We start from the raw sequence: 22025 nt of genomic DNA, 5'->3' as shown, positions 1-22025 counted from the left end.
TGACCTCCGGGAGGGTTATTGAGTTTAGAGGAGGACGCGCCAAAGTTCCGCCAGGTCCTCCTTCACACTTGGATGCAGGGTTATTACATTGTCACTGAGGTCTCATCTTGTTTACTGTCCTTGATGAATCCTACTTGATCTGCTTTTTTCGAAAGGGTCCACCTATTTCTTCACAAGCTCAAACTGTGTCACAGCACACTTGGTCAGGTAATTAGGTTTCTACTCCCTTTTTTTTGGTGTCACGGTCGCAGATCACAATCAGGTTTATCTTCTATAGTGTGCTACAATTTCTACAGTTTCATTTAGCAGACGCTTTGTGTGTGCTGTGTGGATATGTTTACGTGGATATGAATAGAAAGAAAAACGGGCATTTTTCTTTGTTCGGGATTCTTTTCTCTCCGACCTTATTCCCAGATCTTCTCGCCTCAGAAAGCTGTCATCATGACAAGCTGCTGCTGCTGCTGTGTACACCGTTGTGTACTGTGGAAAAGATGTGTTTTGTACTATCTTTGTGCCATGATAATAAAGCTTTCTGATACTGAATCAGAGAACACTTGAAAAGAAGGTGACTTTAGGATACAGAATCATTAGATATATCCAAGCTAAGGTAACTGGTTTCCTCGGGTGTTTATTGTCTTAGCATGTGCTTCAGCATTGCGCGGAGGGAAATGGACTACTGGGAAATGCTTTATTTAAAGGAGCGGTGAGCAGGATTCAGAGGGATCTAACTGCAGAAATTGAGTCTAATACCTTAAACCAAGAGCAGTTGGTCAAGGGAGGGACATTTTAGTGTTTGGGTTTTAATTTGAATGTGCACAACCCAAAGGAAATGGTAATTGCAATTCAAATGTAATCGTAACAGGGCGGCACGGTGGTGCAGTGGTCAGCACTGTGGCCTCACAGCAAGAAGGTTCCGGGTTCGAGACCACAGTCCAAAGACATCAAGAGGGGACGAGGCTGATTGATACTCTAAATTGACTGTAGGTGTGACTGTGAGTGTGAATGGTTGTCTGTCTCTATGTGTTGGTCCTGTGATGGACTGGTGACCTGTCCAGGGTGAACCCCGCCTCTCACCTGAAGACAGCTGGGATAGGCTCCAGCCCCCCACGACCCTTAACAGGATAAGAGGAAGACAATGGATGGATGGATGGATGGATGGATGGATGGATGGATCTGACTGTAATTTGATTATACACTCTTAAAAAAAATCAACAAATTGTTGTTTGTACTCCACCTAACCAGTCCTTAACTTATGAGACATTATAAAACATGTGGGATTGTTGTGGTGAGTGCAGGGCAGCAGCATCTGTGAGTGAGAGGAATTCCAGCTCTTTTTAGTGGACCACTTCTTTTTCCTACTCTTCGTTTAGTAATTTTTAAGTTAATTTGGTATCCTCAAAATTCCACTTATTGTGCCACTCGTGTTTTTGGGCTTTCCCCACGTATTTTCCTCACATTCAGTTGTCTGCAATCTGCAACATCACCACTAGTTGGCACTAAATCATACACATGGGGTCTTAAAACTGGATGTCACCTTTTCCCTTCATCTGCCCATCCTGGTTGGCGTTTCCATTGTCAACTCATTAAGTAACTTTTTTTTTTTTTTTTTTGCAAACTCCTCACATTAAACAGCTGGATGAATTTCGGAATTTGAAAAGAATATATTTTTGCTGGCCAGCGAAAAAAGCTGTCATAAATTTGCACAGGTAACATTCCGACTTTTAAAATATCTCCAAAAATCAAAGCAAATCTTGACTTGTGTTTGCTGATGGCTGTCAGCAGGCAGCAGATGGTGAGGATTACATGGATCCTTTTACACTACAGATGGTTTTCGCTGACACAAATACTTCATTGTATGCTTTGAAACCTGCTACTTCCATTTGCACCTTCACCACCATCCATCAGATTAAATAATTTATGATTTCAACAAACCATTAGCCGTAGGATTACTGTAAGTCTTCATTCAGACTTGATTTGGTCTTACAACACAAGCAACATCCTTCATGTGTTATTGCTAATATTATATAAAAAGATACATTTTCTATCGCCTACTAACATTCATTGACATGCACATGCATCAACACCTGACCCTGACCACCCAGTCACTGATGAAAGTGCTGCATAAGCGCAGAAGATTGCCTGTCTGAGTGAAATTTGAAAGAACCGAGTGCTCTGCAGCATCTGTATCTCATCCAGCTGCCGATTTCACGTAATCCAATAATACACACATTCCCTTCTCTGTGATTTTGTTTCACACGGAAAACCACAAGTCGACAGATTGTATATCAGCAAACATCCTAACAAACATTTTTTTGTTGAAGGGTTTTGACTCTGCTCTGTATTTGCATAATGAAATTCTTTGTTTATTATAAAATTGCACATTCATTCCTCCAAGGACCATTAAACAAGCACAAAGTAGTTTAACATAAAGCCATGGAGTGGAATATAAATTAAAATGCAAATGTGGCTCTCTCCTGATATGTAGTCCTCCATGTAGTGGTGTGAACACCAGCCAGAGAGGTAGTGGGGGGTGTGTGTGTGTGTGTGTGTGTGTGTGTGTGTGTGTGTGTGTGTGTGTGCTGGGGGGGGGGGGGTGTCTCCACAGCGACAAGCAGTGACCGAAAAGCCCAGAGGAAAAGAGCCAAAGCAACATGAGGATGATGATACTTGATTTCCTGCCGTGAGTGGTGGGGACTGAAGAGTCTGTGAAGGAAGGTATTGGACATGGGGTGGGGGCAGAGTTTTAACATTTTTCAGGGAACTTGTGAGTATAAAGGCAAAAAAAATAAATAAAAAGGATGATTGGCTTGTATATTTCTGCATCCATATTTATCATGTTTGTACACTCCCCGCTCTGATGCACATAAACACAAACTTGGATGGAGTTTTATCATTTTTACGATTAGCAATGCATTTTCACTGATGTTATAAGTCAGTAATTTTATTATCTATCAGAAGACTCTTTGTGGTGGAGTTATCTTCCTTCCTCTGCATGGTGATCTACTGCTGTTTCTGGGCAAGTCGCCAGGGTAGCGTGACTAGAGATGAAGAGAAGCGCGCGTACACAACCATAAATATGTGCACCAGCTGTGTAAGATCCCCAGAAACAAGAGTTGAGCCAAAGATGATAAACTGCACTTCCTGAAAGTTATGGATGTTAGTTGGGGAGTTAATTGAGAAAAAACATGCGCTTGATGTGAAATATTAACAGTAAACAAAGAATTCTGACGAAACCAGTTGTTGAGGTCATCGCCATGGCAACTGTTGTCCATTTCTTTGGGGGTGGAGCTTCTGATTAGTCTTGTTGTCTGAGTTCTTGTTAGTTTGATTGACTCAACCTTTAGATGTCTAATTATATTTCAACAAGCTAGCTCATTAGTCCATCAACCCAAATATCACACGAACCAACAGTTTCATCATCTCCTGATAATGAGGCTTTAGTAATCACAGTTCATCACGGAGTGCGCTGATTTCCAGACAATCCATTGGAAACTTCTTGAACTATTTCCCACAAAAAGAAAACAAACAACAGTATCAGTCTGGCAGTGGTGCTCGATCAAGAGTAAGAGGATCACTGAGGAGAGTGGTCTTCGTTCTCTGAGGATCACGATTGTCTCTATCAGCTTTCATACCAATCCATCACATATTTGTTGAGATATTTCAGTCAACTATAGATCAGTGAAGACCGAAAGTCTCCTGGTGCCTAAAGACGTCTCTAATGACCTCTTCTCCTCCTTTTAAAGCCCTTCGTTCTCTCTCTCCTAGACGTGTATTTCAGTCCTCAAAGCTCTCTCTCATCCTATAAAGTGAAGAACACCACTGAGTCCTGACCTGATGTGGAGCTTCTGTGTTGATGCCATGTGTTTATGGAGTTGGGTTGTTGTTTTGTTTTTTTATTCCCTCCAACAGATCTGTTGCCCTGCACAGTCCTTTGGGTGAACTAAGTGATGCTTTAGTATACTGCCAGATTGGAAAAATACATTTTCGCGTTTAGATGATACTCCTGTGCACTGCAGCATGCTTGCTCATCTGCCAGGATGCTGATCTGAACTGGAACAGGGACAACGTTGCGTCATTCAACAGAGTTAGAAATTCTACAGCACACACAGATGCCATTCTGCTAGATCATGTTTAGGTATTAAGTCTTAAAGTATACTAAATCCAGTTGTGTTTTCTAGTTTCCTGTTGGTACACTGCGGTGATTCCCGCCACCCTCTCCCCCTAAGCATGTACACACCACGTAACAACCCTCAAAACACCACTGTAAACACCAACACATACATGTACACGCAACAGAGGCCATTCCAAACAGCTGAGTAGTATTTTCAGGAGATGAAACCTGATGGAAAGTTTTCACATTTTGATTTGATGTGTAAATTCTCTCCCACAACTATGTTGACATGTTCCCCTTGCCCAGATTTCAGTGCACATAATGAAATCCCTGAGTTTATTGTAGTTTGAGCCTGAGTCCTAAACCAGCCCATGGTCCACTTGATGCTCATGCTGTGAGAAGTCACTCTCCTAACCACCAGAGGGAACTCCTTATCTAAACTTTTGGACACAGTTGCCATTTCCTCCCAGAAACAGGAAAAATGATTACGTTAAAGGTGCACTAAGCCTTGTTGCATGGTTTCAGTGTGATTGCGACTGATTCAGCGTTTCTTTTTGTCTCAAATCGTAGGCATCTCCCCTTGAGCCGCTATCTGCCTGCGTTCTGAATACGCTATGAAAAAGGTCTCTGAAGACAACACAGGGCTCACAAACGGCACACAAATGCTTAGTGCACAGGATGTTCACATAAGCATCACAAACCATGTTCAAGCCAATCACAGACAAGATGGTTGGGGATGGGGTGGAGGTGGTGGTGCGCGTGCACGCTTTGGGAAATAAACAGAGTCGATTGAGTAGCATAGTAGCTATGACACTTAGCCATTTTTTCATGTAATAGTTTGTCATTCCTAGCTTACTTCATAGGTCCTAGCTAGCACTAGCATCAATTCCAGGAAGGACAAATTCTACTAGAAGTGTCTCTTTCACACAAGCTCATAAAATAATTTTCAATATATCAGCTGTAACTCATAACACGATATCATAAAGATATTGTATAAAGACTTCGAATATAAATGTACTCACCGAACAGTTTGCTCACTCATTTTAGCAACCTTAGCGCAGCACGGGTCCACTTTCCATTTCGATGTGCGTTCGTGACATTTACAGAAACAAGTGAAGTGGCGAGCTTGCTGTGCGTTTGGTATTTTCAATGAGCGGTAACGGAAGTGACTTCAAGCAATAACGCTCAGCGCACCTTTAAGCATCTTTTGATGCCTTTCTCTCTCATGCCAAACATTTTTTCAGGCTAGGTCATTAGCCTGATTATGTTTTTTTTTTTTACTTCCCAGGTACTGGAGAACATCCATGCATAATCTCTGCTGTGGAATAAAGGCTGTTTTTAATCAGTGTGTCCAAGTGCATTTAAGGACAAAGTTTTATCACCATGCATTCTATGAATACAAAATGAAGTATCAGGACAGAACTTTTTTTTCTTGTTGCTACGATTCTTAATTCACTGTTGCAGCCAAGGCTAGGGGTTTTATCACCTACTGTATGCCCCCTCCCTGCCCCTTTCTCAGCTGATGAACACTCCACGTGAACATGCAGACCCATGCTAGGCTCAGTCCTGTAGGCCTGAGACTGTTCTGGTTTCAGCTCTGATGGTGACAATGTGAGGAAAGAAATGTGCCTCCTCTCTCTCTGCAGGGAAGGGTTACCTGAAGGTGTAGAGACAGACAGCTGCCACATAAAGGCTGTTTGGATTGGAGGGTTCATACAGGGTAACCACAGGTTGTCAAAGTCTGCTGGTTGTGTCTCTGTGTCCTAAGCCTCAGTGTTTGTGGACATTTCCTCTGCAAGGTTTGAATTTCTGCCAACTGGTGTGTAAGTGGATGGTGAGAATCAAACAGGAGGTACTGCTCAGTGGGTCTTCTGTGCGCATCAACTCCCTCCTTCTTTCAGGGAGGCACAGTTCATGAATGTCAATGTTTTATTATGTAAATCATTCTTTGTGAAACTGATGTTATTGCCCATCAGGTCGATGTGCTTTGTGGAGAGTTGTGAAAGTTTTCAATATTACCAAAGTGACACTCTCATGACTAAACCAGGGGCATGGAGCTTCCCGCGCCAGCGTGCATCCAGTGAGTTTCTCTTCACTTGTACAAACACATCAGGGGCCACATTTCAGAATCTTCTTAACTTAAGAAATGGAGAGCATAATTTAATCATTTAACCATTCTTTTAATCACAGAACAAACAGAAATCAATGTGTGCTTTGCCATCAAACCCTTTTCCTCAGACTCTCACTCAGCATTATGCCTGTCAACATTTCATTGGTAGTGTTGAGCAAACAAGGAAAAAGTTAAAGTTAGTATCAGATGGGAGAGTTTGTTTAAGATATGAAGAAGTTACACTTTTCCTTTGTGAAGTTTGATTTGGTATTAACTCAGTAACAGTTTGTCTCTGTGCCCCCCCCCCCCAAAAAAAAATTGGGTCCGTACCTTATTACCATGGTTACCAAACAGTTACAATTAGATCTGCAAGAAAGTTTGTGTAGTGTGGCCTCATGTAGACTGGTGTGCAGTGTTGAGACAACTGTTTAAACAGTAAGAGGCAATGAATAATGAGATGTTGTCCATTCAGTTGGTTGAACTTGGTTGGTTGTGTCAATTTGTAGTTTTTAGATCCTGTTTTTGTTGGATTCACATCCGGATCACCCTTTCATTGCATGATATCCTCGTTTAATCTGCCCACATCTCAGTGTCTTAAATATTATCAACAAAATCCATGGAAGTTATTGTATTGTTGTTAGTAGAAAAATATCCATTTCAAACGACCATCACTGTCTTCCAAGTTTCAGTTGACAACACATATGGCTGGGAATATTCATCCATCCATTTTCTATACCGCTTATCTGTTGAGGATCACGGGGGGGGCTGGAGTCTATCCCAGCTGACATTAGGTGAGAGGCGGGGTTCACCCTGGACGGGTCGCCAGTCCATCGCAGGGCCGTCAGGAGCAATCGGGGGTTTTAGTATCTTGCTCGAGGATACTCGGACATGGTCACCAGGGGAGGTGCTTGGTTGCTAGACGGCCACTCTACCTCTGAGCCACGCCGCCCCTTGGAAGTATCTAACGTTGAGCAAAGAACTTTCCTTTAGTGCCTTGTTTCCACATCTGGTTTCTGTAATTTCCTATAACGTGTGGAGTAGGCAATAGAAATGTCACCCTAGCAGATCATTTTGTCTGTACTGTAACACCTTGATGTGTTGAATATCCTCCTCACTTGCTACCAAGCATGCAAAATAAGGTTGTTCAGCTAATTTGTAGCCTGCTTGCTTGTTTTAGCTAGCACGCGGTCTACAATCTATTCAAAATCCACAGCAAAAGTTGCAAGTAAAACAAACGGAAGGGGAAGCTTGAAAACACATCATAGATGATGGAGGTTTTTATGGGAAATAAATTTACTTCCATTAGTGGATTTACAAGCCTCAAACATCGCGTGGAAACAAGCCCTGAAGGAGGGAGCAGATTATCAAATTCATGCTGCTAATGGGACCAAAGCCTTCGTCTATGTGGATAATATCATAAAATATTGATATTATATTCTATATTATATCAATGATCATAACTTGTGGTAGTCGTCTGCATGTTCCTCTCTATCATCTATGACGGTACCTTTTAAAAAATAAATCTCCATAAAAGCTCTTGTGTGTGTGCAGGTGGGCTTTGAGGTGGATCTCGTGTCTTAATTTAATATTGCTTTACCTCCCTGTATGAATGCAAGACTGTGTAAGTGTGAAGGGAAGCTGCCCACGCCACAGTGTTCAGGTTAAACCTCCTGTACGTGTCGTATGTTCAGGGACACGAGCAAGGAAGGGGCATGTCGTTGACCTCTGTGCGTCCAATTGAAGGGAGGACATCCAAACAAATTCTTGGCTTTTTTTTAAGACAAAAAAACCCACCCACTAATCCTGTGTTAAATCTTACATATGAGCTACTGCCAAGACTCTTATATTAAATCTTAAATATGAGCGACTGCCAAGACTCTTATATATGCTTTATATCTAAATTCTAAATCACTCATCTTTTTTGGATAATTCTACCAACTATCTAATGCAAAGATGATGGTGTGGAAAGCCAGAAAATCAGAAGAGGAATTCAAATTTTATTTCCAAAGGGATTTGCACTGTGCAAATACTTCAACATCCCCCACTCCACATTGTCATCTCCCCTCAAGCCCGATGAATCTGTTTCGAAATCCTCCCAAACATTGGACTCCGAGTCCCAGGCACTGTTGCCATGGAGGCCACCTCAATATCTTGTTTCTCCTCTTCCTAATATGGTTACAGGCCTTATGAACAGCACATTTCATTATGGCCCCCAAACCAGATTAAAGCCGTTCTGGTCTAGAATAACTGAGGGTCTGAACCTGCAGCTGTCGTAGTTTATTAGAGGGCAGGGCGGGTTCAAATGCAGGCTTTGGATGATACATTTTGTTAAATTTATCCAGTCTGTGTGAGTAGGGACATGTGTTTTCATGTCCATAAAATTAAATTTGCTGATATCCCTTCAGTGCTGCACTTTAATTTCGCTTCTGCTGTTTGTGCTTTTAAGGGCCAACAACATCACTGACCATATTTCTTCCCCTAAACATGTAATAACAGAAAATAAAGTCTAGATTTAAAACCAACTGCACTTACATTTAGATGCTATTATCCCTGGCGTGAACATCACAAACCCTCCATCATGACTTTCCCTGTCATGCTTAATGTCCTCCTCCCCTTGTTTCTCAACAGCTTTGCCTCAGCTGACACTAACAAACATAAAGCGCGCAGAAACAAAAGCTTAACTGTCAAACCCTGCCAAAATGAGCTCCCACACACCAAACAATGTCTTAAACTGTGTGTGCTGCATGCACACTGCTATATGGCCAAATAAGCTGTGCGCTGGTTTGGCATTCAGTAGGCGGGTAAAGTACAATCTAGCGTAGTGGGCGGCTCTTATGGAATTCAAATGTTTCATACCTCAAAGATTAAGAGGGAGCTGATAGTTCCAGTTTGAAGAGACACACTAAGCCAGCTCTCTCTCTCTCTCTCTCTCTCTCTCTCTCTCTGGCTCTTTGTGTTTCAGTGGGTGCTGCAGAGAAACACACTAAGGGGAGCTCAGCAGCAGCAGCAGCAGAAGGAGCAGCAGGAGCCACTTACAGGTGTGAAATTCAAAGTGGAAGACTTCTTGTTTCCGACAAACAAACTCACCATCCTCTATAGTTTTCTCTACATTGAGCATCATAAGAGCACATCTGAGGGAGCCACATATTCCCAGTATAGCTGTATACTGCTCCTCATTTGATATGCCTTAGTCTGCAGAGAGTTGCTGATCAATACATCTATCAAGCCTCTTATCTTTCAAGGTCACATGCATGTCAAATAGAGCATATTTCAGATGCCCATCTTATCCACTTTAATTGCACCCCTCAAAGCAGAATTTCTCAGAACAGTACTTTATGTAACAATGTAGATCATCTGTATTCTTGTAGTATCTTTGACTGCCAGTGTAGATGGTTATTAAACATTTGGATACCAGCAAGCGAGACACTGAATTCAACAAATGAACCAGGGTCATTTATATTTGATTTAGATTTTAATGACTCGTGAGCTGTGGGATCCTCTTCTGAGCGTTTTGATGAATATTCCATGTCAGCGGACTCATAATTTCTCCCAGAAATGAGCACAAAAAAAAAAACCTCTATCTTGCTGGTCTCCACATGACGGTAGAGTAATATTACCTGCTGAGATAGCTTGCACACCTGAGGGATCTTTGGTGTGAGATAAATTGCAGTGCAGAAGTGTGCAGTTGCAAAGTAAATGTAAAGCTTTGACATCATGAAGCAGCAGGGGGAGCTAGTGGGCTACAAACCAAGATAGAAGTTCTGAACTCAGATCAGTAGCTTGGGCTTTTTCTCCTCAGATGCAGTGTGTGAGCTCTTCAACTACACAAACACATCTCCTCTTTTTTCCCTCCCTCTCTGCTGCAAGTGCACTGCACAAAAAAAAAATTCAAACACCAACAACAACAAAAAATAAAAATCTATCCGACCACGTTCCCTTTTTGCTCTCTGACGGATGAAGTGTGTTCTGAGGCAGCTTGTCAGTGTGCCCACCACTCAGCACACTCTATCAGACTATTAAATTCTGCTTGCTTGATATTGCATAAGGAATATCCCAAATAATAGGACACTGGTGGTCTCAAAGAAAATTGTGAATTCAATGGCTGAACAGTCCATTTCAGAGTGCTTTAAAAAAAAAAAAATAAGGCACTGTCTGGAAGTACGAATAGCAATCGTCCTCAGCGAGGATAAACACCTGACTCAGAAAGCAGTAGCTTTCTCTAGCCTGTTGTTAAGCTCGCCTCTCTAAAGTTTAGTGCTGTAGCTCTTATTACATGAAAGTGCTTTTGTACGAACATTCCTCTTACGACAAGACGCTGACATTTCATTTGATTTGCCTTCTCATTTCCTCCCTCAGTGTCTCAGCATCTCCTGTAGATCTCACAGTCTGTTGCTATATGGACCATATACACCTTCAGAGTCCTGAGCTCGCGTCTTTTTCTCTCTTCTGACAAACTATATGCAACTATGGCTATTAGAACACTTTAAAAAAATACTCTCAAAAAGTCTTTGGGTGAGCTTTGAATGTTGGCATTGGAATTTGTTCAAATGTAATGAGTTCAGTGAGGATTTTTGGTTTGAAGATTGCCTTTTCTGATGTTAATTAATCCCTGTGAAGGTATCCTTGTACAGAAACAGAGCCAGGGAAAACAGCTAAATTAGATACAGCATTATCATTGATGGACTCTGCTCAGAGGGCAAAAAAACCAACTTGGAATTTGTAATCAAAACCCAGATATTGGAACAACACATTGGTTTGTATACTTACCTCAGTCAAGGGGATAATGATCACTGGAGATTATTTGATAGAGGGACATCTTAAAAAAGAATGGATGAATTTTGATGATATTTGGTGGAAAAGTAGGTAACCTGACAGTTTCCTCAAGCCCTCCGTAGAGACAGTTTGGAAAATGGCAGACACTTGCAGGACGGCTGATTGGAGGAACCAGCTGTCTGTCACAGACATCTTTCCCATGCAGAAAAGTCCTCAGGAGCATTGTTTGCGCTCTTCTTTTTTAAAGAAGAAACCCTCCCCAGCTCTGACGCTATTGCTAACACCTCTGTGAATAGACTGTCTTGATGTTGTCACACCTTAAACACAGCCCCTATCTCCTTAAAGAATGCCAACTTGGTGAGGGCTCAAACATAACTTCATAGCCTGATAACATGGAGTCTTATGTGATCTCACGAACCTGATTGCCTCGCAAGTTAATTATAAGAAACAAGTGATATGGAGGTAATCTGGGTCAAATGATTGATTCAGACCATTGCACTATCAGCTGTAATTTTCCAGACACTTCATGGAGACATTTCCCTCGCAGTCTTTGGGTCCATGTGAAATGTGTGACAGAAGAACAATTCAGCTTCCATGATTCATCTTAATCCATCCATCCATTTTCTACCTCTTATCCTGTTGCTGGTTGCGGGGGGCGGGGGGGGGGGGGGGTTGCTCGTCCCCTCTGATGTCTTTGGACTGTGGGAGGAAGATGGAGTACCAGAGAGAACCCACACAGGAACAGGGAGAACATGGAGACTCACACAGAAAGATCCCGTGCTTGAGCCAGGACTCGAACCCGGAACCTTCTTGCTTTGAGGCGACAGTGCTGACCACTGCACCACCGTGCCACCCTTCATCTTAATCATATTCTAGATATGTGCTATATTAATTTAATCATGTGAGCCACTGATAACATGTAACTCTGAATGTTTGCGCTTAAAGTAACATGAGATGGAGCAAAGGTTGAGGGCATATCCTGCAGTTTTGATATTGTATTAGTATAATATTTGAAGAATAATTGCCCTCCTCAAATGCATGAGATGTGCTGTGGAGGATGCGTCTCGCCCGGTGCAATTTCCTTTCTTACATCATGCACAGACTGAATGAACTGAATAGTATTCAATGTGCTTCTCATTCATCAGTAACAAAGTGACATGCAAAGATTTGCAGTGCAGGGCATTCTAAAGATCCATTAAATCAGAGGAAATATGTGAGAGGTAAGGTTTTTTTTTTTTTTTTTTGCGGTGATGTGTAAAATCTCAGGGTGTGAATGCTGCCTGGGTTTTGGCCATCTGGATCGTTCGGCACACATTCATGAACTATCCCAGAGCAGCGATTGACACCCAAGAATGGCAGCTTTATGACCCGGGAAGTTTATTCATTTCTTCTCATGAAGGTAAAGAGAAAAGAATAGATATCATTACTAGAAGCACTTCATTAAAAGGGAGGCTAATGGCTGCTCTTTAACGCCAGCCTGGGCTTCCTCTGCAGACATCGGTGCTCTATACCCTGATTGCCACTGCAGCCTCTGCGTCACTTAACTCACATTAAATCGGCCAGAGCTCCGGCTGCTTTGAGCTGGGTCCAGGAAGGAGATGCAAGTCAGCGGATTAATGAAGGCAAAAGGATCTATTCTCTTTTCCTCCCTTAGTGAGACGCTTTAATGTCTAGAGTGAAGAGAAGGGAGCTCATGCAGCCTTTGTGCAGGGAATGGAAGAAGTAATAGAAGGAATTACTTTAATCCATGAACCTCAGGACTTGATGATTCCTGCTGGTTGCTCCCTCTGTCTGTCCCCGTTTTTATATAAGATCACCTGTCATACCTTTAAATGAGGTTACATATGGACATGCACATGGAAAATGCTTATTTCCTCCCATTAATACAGCACTTGTGAGCGCAGCAGCATGTGTCACTATTTAAGAACCATGCATAAAGCTTTTAAAAATATTCTCTTGGAGGCAACAGGCTCATAAAATGCTAATATGCATCGAACTTTATCTCCAGCTCTGGCTCAAATCAAACTTCCCAACTGAGGAGAACAAAATGAGAAATGAGCTTTGGAATCAATTTAAAGGCTTCTCATTTAAAATGTACTTAATGCATAACTTACTCTCTGAAAAGATGGCAATATTTATTCTGGGAAATTCTCCAGCGGTCTCGGGCCGTTATTCAAGCACCAACAGACGAAAAGTCTAGTACTGATATACTGAATACAGAATATTACTGGGTTAAAACAGACTTAGAGTTATTGATCAAACAATGTCAAGTTTTGTATGCACAAAGGATATTTGAGACGACATTTACCTGAGCAATTCTCTGCTGTAAATTAGAATGACCGGCAAGGAATTTTGTTTTTCATCCAATAAATGCATTGATGTAAGTTGTGTGCACCTCCTCTGAGGGTTAACTAAAAGTGAGTCGATGACGAACGCTCTAAATGCCCTTGGGCACCACAGCAGCGGGCATCGCAAACCGCTCAACTCACAATAGTTTATTTCCAATTTAAAGGACACATGCGTTATAGCTGCACACACCCCTTCTATTGAATGGTGGCATCCCGCCGGGAGACACCGAGGAACCAGTCTTCTGCACCTTGTCCGGTCAATATTAAAGGGAGAGTCAGTGATTTAAATCCAATAAATGTTTTCTCACACTGAGAGAATATCTCCCCGCGGTTTGCTAGCTGTCAGGTTCTAACAGCTGGTCATATTATTTTGTTATAATAACACAGAAAGGAAGCCTTGAGGTGAGATCTGATTGATGCAGCAGTACATTCTTTTGCCGGCTCGCCCCCGCCTCTGGTCCTTTGGGTTAGGGTTACCATTTCAATACCCGTAAATGGTCTGTATTTGTATAACATACTCACATAAGTTACTTACCTTGATGCTAAGTTTGAGACGTTCCTCTATAACCTCGTGACAACAAGAGGAGATGCTGCTATCACGCCACCACTGAGACCGAGTGTGATGTGTCCGATGGTTAAAATGTGGTAGGGGTTAGACACAACAACACTTGGTTAGGGTAAGCAAATATTGCTTGTGTCAAACTTTCTCCTTCTGGTTATGTGACTTTTGCAGTCATGGTTACTACAACTAGTACTACTAGTACTACTACAACCAAATCAAAACTATATGAGCATGACTCCAACAGCAGTCTCATTCTCGATAGACATCCCCATCTCATTTCCACACTTGTCATAATTTCTAAGGCCACTAGAGGGCAACTGTCAACAACGTGTGATGTCAGATAGCTGTTACCTCAAATATTCTGCATCTGATGCTGCATTCATGTGATGTAAACTACTGGGTTGGATGTGGTTCTGCATCATAAGCTGCAAAATTGACATTATATTGGCATAAACATGGCTGCCAAAAGTCAATGTCTGGTTTGTTGATGTTTTGTCTTACTTTATACTTACTTTTTTGTCTTACTTTATACTTACTTTACTCTATAGCATTGTGCCTTATGCAGTACTTCAAGCAAATGCAGACAATTTTATAACTCACAGATTTAAAATGGCTTATTATTTATTAATTTCTCATTTAAATGCTCAGAGCTTCCCTCATAATGACTAAGAGCTCCTGAACACAACAAAGTCAGAAGAACGACTTCCAAACTTTGAAAGCCCAACTCTCCAACCGCACGTGAATGCCACATCAGAGTTCTGAAAGTAAAAGAGGGCCACCAGTGCAGTGATGAGCATGTGACACCTCCTTACACGGGTCACATTGCACTTTCACAGTCATGAAACCGTTACGATGCCAGAGGATTTGTGGAGCCTGTGTTGCTTTGATGTGGCCCACAATGATGTTGACATAATGAAATAGCACAAAGACGTTCACAAACAAACAGACACCCACACAGCTGTGGGTACACAAGTGATATGAAACTGTGAACATACATAAATCTGCAGTAAGGCAGGGAGAGAAAGAGAGGAGGGGGGGTAGAGGGAAGGAAAAGGAATGCAGGCGAGGGAGAGATATGAAGGGACACTGCCAGTGGGGATGTGTTTTTCTGTTTGCAGTGCAGCCGAACAGTCGCTCTGTGCAATTATCAAACATGTCCTGGGGCAACACGATGGGCTGCTTAACTAGCCAATATAGGGCATAGGATATACTTTGACAGCACAATGCTTTTGCTTTGCAACGATAAATATGCTAACAACTTCCTTTCTGAGGAAGAAAAAAAAAATCAACCCTTTGGCTGAAATTTCTCAACAGCATCCCTGGCCAGTACGTCCGTCCGCCTCCTGACCGTACTGTACAAACAGGAACATTCATATCAATTTGTGTCATTTCTGAACATCATGGCTGCAGACCCTTCACGTTCCCTAAGATTACCACTCCCTGCTTTCATTAGAAGGCCCAGCCAGACACACTTTTCATCTCAGCACACACTGACACACCTGTCAGCTAAATAGAGATAGAGAAACCCCAGGAAGCTGTTCTTTTGCTTCAGTTTTATTGTCTTGTGTATGGATGGACTGAGTTTTGATTTTCCGCATTAGGAGCGATTGTTAACAAATCAGTGTGTGTGTAGTAGTACGTTTCTCTCAGACCCACCATTCTCATCAGAGCAAATCTGGGGTACATGAGCTCCCCAGGTGGATTAAAATCCACCAAAGTTTAGCGAAGTTCAGCAATTAAACTGAGCCAGCTTTTCCCACCCTCTTCCTCTGGTCCAGCCTCTCCTTCGTCCTCCCACTGCATGCTTTTCATCCCATCACTGCCTGCCCTCTGTCCTTCTCCACCTTCCCAAATCCACCTTCCAGGACTCAGGGCCCCATGCCGGGGCAGGCTCAGGCTCCCTCCTCTGATTTGCTTCAGCCGCAATCATACTGAGTCTGCTCCCGAAATATCTGAATAAATCGTGTTATTCCGTAGTCTTAAGGCAAACTCTCTTCTAGTTGAACTGTTGTTGGTTTTTATTTACAACATTCAAGGTTATAGTGAGAAACACAACACTTTTATATTAAAACATACAAAAAAATATTCACAAATGCATTAAATTCAAATGTATTCCAAAGCAATTTAGCAGAACTGGATGTGAGGGTCGGCGATGTGTGTCAAGTGTGAATGGAAACTGGATCAATATGTAGATCATCTCCATCACTCCAATATCCTATCTGTGAAAGAAGTCATCCAAGTGAAGGGATCCAATTCGGATATTAATCTCATATACCATCTCTACTCCCTAAGGGCACATGAAGGTACATCAGGAGGTATCCCCCCCCCCCCCAAAAAAACCAACCCCAAAAAACCCCCATAAACAAACCAACAAAAACCTGCAGTATCCTCTAGAAATCCACCATCAAAAATAAATCAGTGTTTTATATTTTTCTCACCAGCAAGACCTTCCTCTTTTTCTCTTCGGGCTAGATCTCACATGTCAGAGCATCAAGCACTCGTCGAAGGGTAGGGCTGAGGGATGTGCCCTCCTGGCTCAGGAAAAAATAAAGCTTTAAGGACCCCAAATGTTGCCTCACTTACTCAAATATGGATAAATGAAACCCTCTCACCCTGCACCGGTGGGAGCAGCAGAAACTGCCAGTGGAAGCAGTGCAACAATTACAGACTGAGACAGAGTTGGCATTCATATTAGCAGTACTAGGGCGGCACGGTGGTGCAGTGATTTGAACTGTCGCCTCAAAGCAAGAAGGTTCCGGGTTTGAGTCCCGGCTCCATCACAGGATCTTTCTGTGTGAGTCTCCATGTTCTCCCTGTTCCTGTGTGGGTTCTCTCTGGTACTCCAGCTTCCTCCCACAGTCCAAAGACATCAAGAGGGGACGAGGCTGATTGATACTCTAAATTGACTGTAGGTGTGACTGTGAGTGTGAATGGTTGTCTGTCTCTATGTGTTGGTCCTGTGATGGACTGGTGACCTGTCCAGGGTGAACCCCGCCTCTCGCCTGAAAGCCGCTGGGATAGGCTCCAGCCCCCCCATGATCCTTAACAGGATAAGCAGAAGAAAATGGATGGATGGATGGATTAGCAGTGCTACCCTAGCAGCTGGTGGTGCAGATGTATCCACACTCCTATTGTGCATCATGTCAGCTGTTAATAAGGATGAATACAGGATACAACACTGTCATGTCCTCATACCATAGGCCTATTTATATGCTTCCCTTTTGTTGCAAATCATGAATGTGGAAGAATGTTCTTTAGAGTCTAGCAGAGATGTTCGCAGCAGGGGACTGAATAGATGTTTCAGGACTTAAAAAAAGTTTGAGAACAACTGTCTTCAGGTGCACTGAGAAGCCATTCTGATTCAAATAATTGGCCTTTTAGCAATTAGATCCTGCTGCATAGATGTGGAAATAATCCAATCATTTTCAATAGAATAGGAAAACAGCTGCTGTACGTGGCAATTAAGTCACAGTCAGATCTGTCTTGCAACTCAGGGCCCCTACAGTAATGATCTGAAAACAGTGACAAAGTGTCAACAGCACAGTTATATTAAAACTGTGGCCACGGCAGGTTATGTTTCTAAAATTCTTCCTTCCTGTTTTGATGGCTTTATATTTTTGTCTCGGATCTGATGGCTCTGCAGCACTAAGCACCATGAGCTCGAAAAACGAAAAAAAAAGACCCCTGTTCCCTCAGCTGTGCAGGTTTTCTTGATAATGATCCGAGTTTTTAAGCTGGCGACTGTGCGAGGGGCTGATTTAGTCCATCCGAGTGCATCGTCTCCTTATGTTTGTTCAAACAAAGGAGAAAACGTGTGTTATTATGCCACCTCCTCCGACATGTGTTTTAATAATTCAGTGATTGCCATATGTAAATTATTCCATGGAACCCTCTCTTCCCCAACAGGGGGAACAATTTGAAAGATGAAGCTGCTACAGGCGTTTTAAGACACGCGACAATTTCAGTGCAAGAACAATATGCAGAGGTGTTAAAATATTCAGCATAGCCCGCAAACAGGCCTCTCCTCTCCTTGGGTTATTGTGCACTGAAATATGCAACTGATAGTGGCAAAGCGGCTGATAGTGGTATTATACCAACCCTATAAGCACTTGGATGTAATGTCTTTGTATGAAAGAATACCGAGTGTACATCAATACTTCTCTGCAGAATATCTATGGGTGTGGACCACTTGCTGCAACTTTAAATATATTTAAAGGACATGAATGTATATATATATATATCCCCCCCAAACTTTCCTACACAAGAGTGTTTTAGTTCCCTATTTTGCTTTGCTGGTTTTTGTAATGAATCACAATTCAGAGACCTCTGCCTTGAATCAATACAAAGCGCTACAGCAGCACTATCTCTACCCTATTACAATATGGTTAGAGTCATTGGAAATGAGTTCCTAGCATGCGTCCCACTAGTTCTTTAAAAATGCATAGGATTAAGACGGAATGGTGTTCTGCGGTATCAATCAAGCTCAACCAAGTGAGTAAAAGGACAGAGGGGACAGGAAAATTGACGCTTGACAGTTTCCACAGAGGCTGCATTCAGAATATTTGGGCCTCCTGCACTTTCTCTCTCTCATAGTTCTGCTTGGAGTGTCGGTGGATTGCTTATAATGGCCTGTGGGTTGCAAGGTCGTTATTTATTTCTATCTGAACAGCCTATTCAGTCTCAATTTAACCAGTTTGAAATGCTCTGCGATACATGTAGAATAGGAAAGTAATGTTTTTGACCTGATTAAGGGCATAGAGACATTACCGCGGTGTGCTCTGGTTTTACATTATATATGAATTTAAATTCAGCTAAATCTGTTTATCAGAGAAAAAGGTTGGCGGCTTCTCAACACGAGTTGCAGGGTTGCTGTTTTGTTTGGATCCCCCCCCCCCCCCCCCCCCACACACACACACACACACACTCCACACTCTTTACTTGGCCAGTGGCTGAGGCAGCACAGCTCATCATGATGAAAGCAAAATCCCCAGTGGATTCATGTCAGTGATGCGACGGTGCTCCAGTATGCTTCTTGTGTTATCTGCAGCACCAGCTGACACCAAGCACAGACGGTACGGTCATGTATCCTTTCAGACTCCAGCTTTATGTGTCTCAGACAAAACAGAAATCAAAATGCTCGTATACCACTTGGTGATCAGAGATGAATTCAGACCCTCGGGGGGGGGGGGGGATGTAGCAACACATAAAAATATTCAATTTTGATTCATTTATAAAGTTATTTCGAGACGATACCCTCTAGGTTTGCATACAAGTGTAGTAGAGATGAAGGAGATGCTACTCAAATGTTGTTGTTGTTTTTTTTTAACTCTGAGATTACCGCCGGGTTCCAATTTTGACACTGCAGATTGAATACGCCAGCCATTATGTGAAGGAAATGATTCATTTTGCAGGACTTCTTTGATACCTTAAAACCCAGCGTATGAGTTTCAAGATCTGGGAGGAGGTTTTAAATTCCTACTGAGCTGAGACAGCAAAAGAAAGCTGGATATTTATTAGACTTTGCACACTGGTGGTCATCAGAGGCTTTGTCCTTGACTTTGGTCGTCCAGGAGTTTCTCCTCCGGCACCACCTCTGAGCCCAAATCATGATGTACGTACAGCATGGTACAACATGTGGGGATATGCGTTACTGTGAGCATGTAACCACGTTGGCATTACCATTTAGATCACATCACTACTGTGCCTCAAAGGGCCAGGTGTACTGTTAAAAAGTGGAGGCTTACTACACAAAATCACAACAACTATAAAAACACAATTGTGTTGCAGACTTTGGAGAACAGCTCCGTATACTCCAGGTGTAGGGAGATAGATGGATATACTTCATTGTTCCCATGAAAGAAATTCTGTTACAGCAACACAGTCAAATAAAGTTAACAACACAAAAATAAAGAATGAGGAATAAATTAGTATTGATTTACAGATTACAAAGTAATAGAAATAAAGAGAAGTGCAATAATAGCAGGTGTGGAGAAAAAAGGGCGAGATGCGTAAATATTTACAGTATATGTACTGCATATAAATCTGTACAGATGGTAATGAAGGATCTCAGAAGGCTCGTAAAATGCTTGACTGAGGCTTGAGAGACGAGCACCGTCATTGCTCTGGTGATGCTAGAAAAAAGAACTTTATAGTCGAAAAAAATACTCGACTACAAGGATGAGTTAAAATGGCTGCTTGCATAAAAGTACAGCGTTAGGTGCAAAATGTTGTGAAAGTTTCAAAAGTAAAAGAAAACCTCAGGCAGGGTGGCTAGAGGGTGTTACATTTTGATTGAATGTGCTTAGTAACTGACTGGGTGAGTGAGTGAGTCCCCGTTGTTGAAACATGCACGTGGAAGTGGCACAGCAGAGCAGTGGGGATGGAGCTGAAGGTGGCGCTAGCAAGCTGAATGCTAATGGCAGTGACATGGTGTTGAGTCACACCATGGAGGAGGAGCTGATGGGTTTGCTCCTCCTTGCCCACCCTTGCTGCTGTGTTCAACAACTACAGAGACACACCAGCTAGCAGTAGATTAAGGGATTTGAAGCCATTTTGGTACTTTTAGTAGTCTACGGTACTGCATCATATCATGTTATACGTTTCTTTTTAAAATGAGAAAAATAACGAAAAGTCAAACAAACGTGGAGAAGTAAAAAGTGCAGTATTTGTCTTTGAGCTGTGGACTTAAAGTAGTAGAGAGTAACCGAAGTACTCCAGTAAAGTACACATACAATTGCACATTTCCTGAGTAAATATACTTTGCTCACTCCTCTGTGGTTGTGTTTATTTACCCAACAGGTTCAAGGCCAGAAACGTATCATCTGTAGACATTTATTCATCTGGGATTCCCTCTGTGAATAATCTTGACATTTTCCTAAAAGGTTAGAGCAGTGAAGCCCTAACCAGACAGTTAATACTTCCTGCCCACTCTTGTCCATCTGCCTTGCAAAAGAGATCCAAGAATCTGACAAACACCGCCTCACTGGAAAAAAAGAAACCCATTACGATTCATTTTTATTCAGCTTCTCCTTCCTCCTGCAACCGGGGAATATAATCAGTGTAGAATGAGTGTTATGATAAGCAAGGCCGCACGGCAAATGTCACACAGGAAGATTGCATGTAATATAATGAAATAATAGTTTGGACACTGATTAAATGTTTAAGTTAGAGTAAAGATTGTACCGTAGGTCACTGGAAGCAACACGTTCATATTAACACCTGGAGCGAGAATTGTGAGACTGGCGATGATGATCTTCCTCTCCTGAAGACGCTGCGATAATACTGCAACATTCCTACGCTGTTTCTATATTAACATACCATATTGTTGATGTCATCAGCTTTACACACATTTACAGGTCTGACTTGAATCAACCGCACTGTGACAACAAACACGTTTTAACGCTTTTCTCTCCCCCCCCGCCCCTCCATTTACAAGCAACTCCACCATCTGGGCATTGTAACATTAAAGCAATGACACAAGTAGAATGACTAGTGAAAGAACAAGAGAATAAACTCATAAACAGCAAACAGAAATGAACAAATAACCTGGCAACGCAACAATTTTCCTTCCAACCGTGGGGATATACGTGTTATATTGATGGGATGAATATGACAGATATTTAATGAACCACATTTCACAGCTACGATAATCCTACTGGGAATTTAGTGCGTAACTGGAATAACAAAACAAAACATCATGTTTTGTGAATCTCTTGATTACTTTAACTGTAGCTTTATCTGAGCTGCAAAATAAACGTCCAGAATTGAAACATTAGCGAGAGTGGCTGCTGACATAGCGCTCATAAATCATAAGCTGTCTCATTCACTTTACTCTGGCTCTCAACTGTATCTTTGGTTTCAAACTCACACTGAATCATATTTTGTGTTTTTCCCTCAAATTGATTTGATTGAGACATATTAATCAATCCTGACAGCCACATATGTATTGATTTTAGGCACTGATGACAGATTTTTGCTGTAATGAGACAAATCTGTTGAGGATGACACGCTGCTTTCATCCAGCTTTGGTCCTAAACTCCTTGTGGATGGAGGATGAAACACTTATATCCAAAAAGATTTGTTGTTACTTTAGAGCTATTCCAGCAAAAGTGTTAAGATTTA

Source organism: Aulostomus chinensis, chromosome 11, assembly GCF_037954235.1.
Source record: "Aulostomus chinensis isolate RoL2024-O1b breed Wild chromosome 11, RoL_Achi_v1.0, whole genome shotgun sequence".
Classification (NCBI taxonomy): domain Eukaryota; kingdom Metazoa; phylum Chordata; class Actinopteri; order Syngnathiformes; family Aulostomidae; genus Aulostomus; species Aulostomus chinensis.
Note: the sequence above shows the minus strand (reverse complement) of the source record.